The sequence below is a fragment of the Austrofundulus limnaeus genome, unplaced genomic scaffold (assembly GCF_001266775.1).
Source record: "Austrofundulus limnaeus strain Quisiro unplaced genomic scaffold, Austrofundulus_limnaeus-1.0 Scaffold367, whole genome shotgun sequence".
In the NCBI taxonomy this organism is placed as follows: domain Eukaryota; kingdom Metazoa; phylum Chordata; class Actinopteri; order Cyprinodontiformes; family Rivulidae; genus Austrofundulus; species Austrofundulus limnaeus.
Genome location: NW_013952769.1, coordinates 440,892 through 447,866, shown reverse-complemented (window position 1 = coordinate 447,866; position 6,975 = coordinate 440,892). Strand labels below are relative to the sequence as shown.

Genomic DNA, 6,975 nt, shown 5'->3' with positions numbered 1-6,975 from the left:
GTGCCAGACTTATTTTGAAAACATTTTAAAACGCTCATTTCAAACCCGCATCTGAGACCACTTGAGACCGCGCGGGGGTGTTGGGGGGGACGGTGCGCAACGGCTTCTGAATAAATGAAAATGATTTAACACAGTTGTTTATACTTTTAGCAGCTCATTTCATTCCACAGCTGTTGCTGCTAAAAATGACAGATTTTCTTTTCTGGATCTCTGACAGACGGACTTCAAACTCTAAACTCTGAATGTATTTTTAAACCCTATTTGCCCAAAAGCAATGTGTGTTTTTCTTTTTAAGTAGTTCTACTGATCCTAAACAGCTACAGATATTTAAAAATGCTCAACAAGCAAAAGAGTGGGACTCAGGAGAAACTTGATGGAGTTGGTCCGAAAAAGGAGGCTGGCTCCATGAATGAAAAAGGTGTGGAACCGTGAACAGCCGAGCCGAACCGTGCTGTAGAGGCACTAGTGGAAAAGGGGCTRAAATCTGTCTGACCAAATGGGCTGGGGGGACAAGAGCTACCCCTAAAGACTGGTGACACACATGCATGGCTGAAAACTTCTAACTGTAGCTGTACACATTAAAGACCYTTTTGTTTTACAAAATCAGCGTTCTGTAAAATTCACCTCAAGTTGTTCCAGAATCTAACATGAAGGCTAAAGAACTGCACTGTCTGAAATACCCCCCCACCCCCCACCCACACACACACACACATATATACATATAAGCAGTTTTCACTGCGATGAAGGCCAGTCCTTTTCTGAATCACCAAACAGCTCTGATTTTCATTGTTAAATCTCTCACAGACCCTACATGAACTCATCTTCCCTCCAGGTATCCTCACTCAGATGACATTGCAGTGTATTAATATGGAAACAAATCTACAGTATCTCACTCATTTGTTACACCAACTCACAGAAGTTGAACGAAGGTAAAGATTTTTCAAACAACATCTGTTAGGGTTCTGTTTTCAGGTTTGATGACGTTGCAGTGTGTTTCTCTGGAACACAATGCTGCAGCAGAGACGGTGATGCCTTCAGGTGTCTTCAGCCACAGTTCCACTGAATCTGTCCACATTTCAGAACCAGACAACACAGAAACCACTGTTTGATAACTCCCAATTTAACTCGATGAAAACAAACTAACTTCTGATGAGAGGAAAATCCTAACAAAATTAAACCTTCACAAGTACTTCATCCTCTGATGCTGTTGTTGATGAGACATTTAGATTGTGTTCAAGTGAAACTTTTTTTAATTAGGATATATGTGCAGATTATTTTCCTCATTAGTTATTTATTCACTCAAAAATGTTTAATTACAACAAGTGAAAACAATACAATTCAGCAAAGAGAGCTATGTATAAACTGCCATAAATAAATATTATATATTATTGAATTATTATTTATTGTAGTTCAAGTTGTATTTAGCTGACAGGTCTTATTCAGTGACCCTGAAAAGATGAAGTGGATAAAAGTCTTATTTTTGATCCATCCTCTTCTTCTGCATCAATTTCTTGTGGTGTACCTCAAGGATCCTTTCTGGGGCTCATTCTGTTTGTTTTTATAAATGCTGACTTTTGGGTTCAATAACATTTCCTTTCAATGTTACGCTGATGACATCCATACATATTTTCCTGTAAAACTGGATGTCTCTGCATCTCTGCAGTCTATAACTGTCWACATGATATTTAACTCTGACATGTTTGACCCTGAATGAAAACAAATAGAAATGTCATGTTTTGGCTGCTCCATCTGTTCTCTGCTCTCCTGTCACTCATGCTCTGCTCACCTGAGTGTCACCTGGCACTTTCAACTCCTCACCACGCAGTTGGAGTGAAAAACGGACCATCTCTCTGAGTCCAGCGGGTGCCAAAACTTCTTTCCCCCTGAAGAACCCATGCAGATTGGCAGGTCCAAACTCTCCCTGGAGGAGCGCAATCGCCGCAGGTCAGACAACTTATGTTTTTACTGTGGGGCCAAGAATCACCGTATCAGGGACTGTCCATTAAAAGGTCAGGCTCAGCAGGGTCCAGGAGAGTCTTGTTGAGCCCAGTCAATAAAAAAGCTGATATCTCCTCCATGTTCTCATTGCCTGCTAATCTGTGTGTTAATGGTGTCATGAATCAGGTATAAGTCTTTATTGACTCTGGTGCAGACTCTGAATTTATTGATCACAACTTTGCTAAAACCTTAGGGGTTAAATTTGTGTCCACCCAAAATGAGCAGAAGGTCACAGCGCTAGATGGTCATGTTCTTAATACAGACAACCTAGAGACTGAATTTATTCAGCTCTCATTATGTGGTAATCATCAAGGAAAAACTAAAGTTCTTTGTCATCCAATCACCTAATCTACCAGTTATTCTGGGATCTACTTGGCTTAAGAAACATAATCCTCATGTTGACTGGGTCAAGAGAGAAATCTCAGGCTGGGCTAAACAATGTTCCTCCTCATGTCTACTAGACGCCCAAGGGTCTTCTTTTCCTCCAGAGGAGGTCAATAAAACATATCCATCCATCCATTTTCTTCCGCCCATCCYGGGTCAGGTCGCGGGGGCAGCAGCTTCAGAAGGGAGGCCCAGACCTCCCTCTCCCCAGCCACTTCTTCCAGCTCCTCCGGGGGAACTCCAAGGCGTTCCCAGGCCATCCGAGAGACATAGTCCRTCCAGCMTGTCCTGGGTCTTCCTCAGTGCCTCCTCCCGGTGGGACGTGCCCGGAATACCTCATCAGGGAGGCGTCCAGGAGGCATCCTTACCAGATGCCCGAGCCACCTCAACTGGCTCCTCTCGARGTGGAGGAGCAGCGGCTCTACTCTGAGTCCCTCCCGGATGACCGAGCTTCTCACCCTATCTCAGGGGTGTCAAACTCCTGTCCTCGAGGGCCGCTATCCTGCATGTTTTAGAGGTTTTCTTGCTCCAACACACCTGATTTTGATCGCTGGGTGATTAACAGGCTTCTGCCCAATTTGAAGAGTTAATTCAATCACTGAATCAGGTGTGTTGGAGCTGGAAAACCTCTAAAACATGCAGGATAGCGGCCCTCGAGGACTGGAGTTTGACACCCCTGCCCTATCTCTAAGGGAGAGCCCAGCCACCCTGCGGAGGAAGCTCATTTTGGCCGCTTGTATCCGGGACCTCGTTCTTTCGGTCATGACCCAAAGCTCATGACCATAGATGAGGGTAGGAAAGTAGATCGACCGGTAAATCGAGAACTTCGCTTTCTGACTCAGCTCTCTCTTCACCACGATGGACTGGTACAGCGCCCGCTTTACAGCAGACGCTGCGCCAATCCGCCTGTCGATCTCCCGCTCCCTTCTTCCCCCATTCGTGAACAAGATCCCCAGATACTTAAACTCCTCCACTTGAGACAGGGCGACCCCCCTGACCCAGAAAAGGCACTCTGCCCTTTTCCGGCTCAAGACCATGGCCTCGGATTTGGAGGCACTGAGCCTCATCCTGGCCGCTTTGCACTCGGCCGCGAACCACTCCAGCGAGAGCTGCAGATCTCGTTCCGATGAAGCCAACCGGACCACATCATCTGCAAAAAGCAGAGATGCGATCCTAAGGCCACCAAAACATATCCTAATTTAACTAAAGTACCAGTGGAATACCACAACTTAAAAGAGGTCTTTAACAAATCCAAAGCCACTTAACTACCCCACCCCCACAGGCCATACGACTGTCCTATTGATCTCATGCGTACAGTTCCCCCTAGGGGTAGTGTAATGATTGGGGGATTGAGTTTCACAGAGCCAAACACCGAAGCAGTTTTAACAATTTTATTTAAATGGTGAATGCTGGATCTGGAAGTACAGGACACGGGAATCAGGAGTTCTGAACACAGGAGAATAAGGTTAGTGGCTGGACTTGACAGTGGGACAAAACGTGAGAAAAGGAAAGCCACTAACCTTTTACTGAAGCGTGTGGGACGGACCGAACTCCTGAGTGACATGGAGAGCCTTGGATGATGGTTCGCTGCACTTCCGTGTTTGGCGACGCGACGCCGGGGATAATCCTTAGAACAAGCGGGGGTCATTAACAGAGAGCATGAAGACAAAAACAGGTTAGAGGGGCAAGGACTGAGGCATGGTCGGGTTTCACGGGCGTGGGTCGGATCCAGGAGGTCAGAGGCAGCGACGCTGTCAGACAAGAGTGAGGCGAAAGGCGAAGATCCAGAAGTCAGAGCGTGGGTCAGAACCAGGAAGTCAGAATCCAGAAAGGTACCAGTCAGGGGCGAGGCAGGAGGCTTGAGTCCGAAGAACAGAAGGAGGGTCGTAACGAGGCAGACAAGATGTGACATGGAATTGCTGGATAACTACTTGGTGTGAACCGTTCATAAATCTGGCACTGGTGCTGTGGAGGAGTGGAGCTTAAATACTGGTGACTGCAGGTGAGTGGAATGAGCTTGATTGTGATTTCTGTGACGGGAGGGGTGAAGCAATGAGTGAAAACTTGGCTGTGAGAAACTATGACATGATGTGAGAGCAGGACAGACGTGATTCATGACAGGTAGGCTGTTTTCATCATCGGTACCTGAAACTCAGYCCATGAATAATTACATCAAAGAAAGTTTACAAGCGGGGATAATACGACCTTCTGCATCTACAGCTGGTGCCGGGTTCTTCTTTGTAGAAAAGAAAGATGGTTCCTTTAGGCCCTGCATTGACTATCTGGGTCTCAACAATATAACCATAAAAAACAAGTACCCCTTACCTCTTATGTCTTCTGCTTTTGATCCCATTCAGGGGGCCAAAATTTTCACCAAATTAGATCCCCACAATGCTTACCACCTCGTTCGTATCAGAAAAGGAGACGAATGGAAAACAGCCTTTAACACCCCTACAGGTCATTATGAATATCTGGTCATGCACTTTGGGCTCACTAACGCCCCTGCTGTGTTCCAATCCCTGGTTAATGACCTACTACAGGATATGATTAATCAGTTTGTGTTTGTATATTTGGACGACATTTTGATTTTTTTTCTAACGACCTCGAGAGCCACAGTAAACATGTCAGAGCGGTACTACTAAGACTCCTCCAGAACAATTTGTTTGTAAAAGCAGAAAAATGTGAATTTCACCAAACCTCCACATCTTTCCTAGGATTTTTAATCTCACCTAATCAGACATCCATGGATGAAAGAAAGATTGCAGCTGTCAAGGACTGGCCCGCTCCTAAAGACCGGAAGCAACTCCAAAGGTTTCTGGGGTTTGCAAACTTTTACCTCAGGTTCATTAAAAACTTCAGCCAAATCGCTGCTCCCCTCAACTCACTCACCTCTGTTAAGACAAGATTCAAGTGGAACGAACAAGCTGAGGCAGCCTTCAAAAAACTTAAGGCATTGTTTGTCCAGGCCCCCATCCTTCATGCTCCTGACTGCAGTCAGCAGTTTATTGTGGAAGTGGATGTCTCTAACACCGGTGTGGGTGCCATCTTCAATCAGGTGGGMGAAGACGAAAAACTTCATCCTTGTGCTTTCTTTTCCAGAAGCCTCTCGAGTGCAGAGGAATTACAATGTTGGAGAATGTGAGCTGTTGGCAGTAAAAATGACCCTCGAAGAGTGGAGACACTGGCTCGAAGGAGCCAGGGAACCCTTTGTAGTCTGGACTGATCACAAAAATTTGGAATATCTAAAAACTGCTAAAAGACTGAACTCCCGTCAAGCCAGGCGGGCCCTATTCTTCTCTCATTTTTGTTTCTCCCTTACCTACAGACCTGGAGAAAGAAATGTCAAGCCTGACGCCCTATCGCAGATTCACGATGAGCAGTCCTGTGGTCCTGAGATTGAAGAATTCATCTTCCCCCCGTCGGTCAGACTATCTGTGACCCAACTGGAGCAAGAAGTGAAAGAGGCCCATGGCACCCACCGACTCCCTCCCACATGTCCTCCCGATCGGCTGCTTGTTCCTCAGTACCTCAGGTCCAATGTACTCACATTTTGCCATGACTCCAAGGTTTTCTGCCAACCTGGCATAACAAGAACCCTGTCGGTGGTCAGGTCTCAGTTTTGGTTGGAAGATCTGGTTAAAGATGTCAGGGAATTTGTGTCTGCTTGTCCTCAGTGTTCCCAGTCCAAATCTAGCCATCACTGTCCTGCTGAATTACTATGCCCCCTATCCATTCCCCGCTGGCCCTGGTCTCACATTTCCATGGACTTCATCATTGGTCTGCCTCCTTCCTCTGGCAACTCTGTTATTCTCACCATTGTTGACAGGTTTTCCAAAATGGTTCATCTAGTTCCCCTGAAGAAACTGCCCACTGCCAAGGAACTCGGAGAGATTCTGGTCAAAGAAGTTTTCAGACTGCACGGCATCCCGAAGGATGTCGTCTCTGATCGGGGTCCTCAGTTCATCTCTCGTTTTTGGCGAGAGTTTTGTGACCTCATGGGAATCACGGTCAATCTGTCATCTGGATTCCATCCCCAAACCGATGGGCAGACGGAGAGGGCTAATCAGGAGGTGGAGACTAAGCTCTGGCTGTTGTGTAGTGAGGACCCATCCAAATGGTCCAACAATCTGCCTTGGGTAGAATGTGCCATTAACTCCCAGCCCTCATCAGCCACCGGTCTCTCACCCTTTTACAGTATACTGTTTATGGCTTTCAACCTCCTATGTTTTCTGTCCAGGAATGAACAGCCAACATCCCCTCTGCCTATGCCGCTGCCCATCGGTGCTAGAGAACATGGACCAGAGCCAGAAGGGCTCTCGCTAGGACATCTGCCACCTAATCTCAGCCTGACTACCAGGTAGGCCAAAAGGTGTGGTTCTCCACCAAAGATCTTCTCCTCAGGGTGGAGAACCGTAAACTGGCACCCAGGTTCATCGGTCCATTCCCCATATCCAATATCATCAACCCCATTGCAGTCTGCCTCCTGTTACCTAAAAACACTAAAAACAACAGAATCCACCCAACTTTCCATGTTTCTAGAGTCAAAGCTCATCTCTCAGCCCGATTGCTCCCCACCTCCAGACCCCCACCACC

At 46.6% G+C, this 6,975-nt stretch overlaps 1 long non-coding RNA gene across 2 annotated transcripts in view; it reads right to left on the bottom strand.

Annotated features, from left to right (window-relative positions):
* Positions 1–3,730: 3,730 nt before the first annotated feature.
* The window catches only part of LOC106528278 (uncharacterized), a 25,524-nt gene continuing 22,279 nt past the window's right edge, over positions 3,731–6,975 (bottom strand). Inside the window, exons 4-5 of one of the 2 annotated variants that reach the window (XR_001311479.1) lie at positions 3,903–4,009; positions 3,760–3,828 (exon numbers count right to left, since the gene is read on the bottom strand). This is a non-coding gene — a long non-coding RNA (uncharacterized LOC106528278). Of the gene's footprint in view, positions 4,010–6,975 lie in introns of both variants that reach the window. The other variant, XR_001311478.1, reaches the window with a different exon arrangement.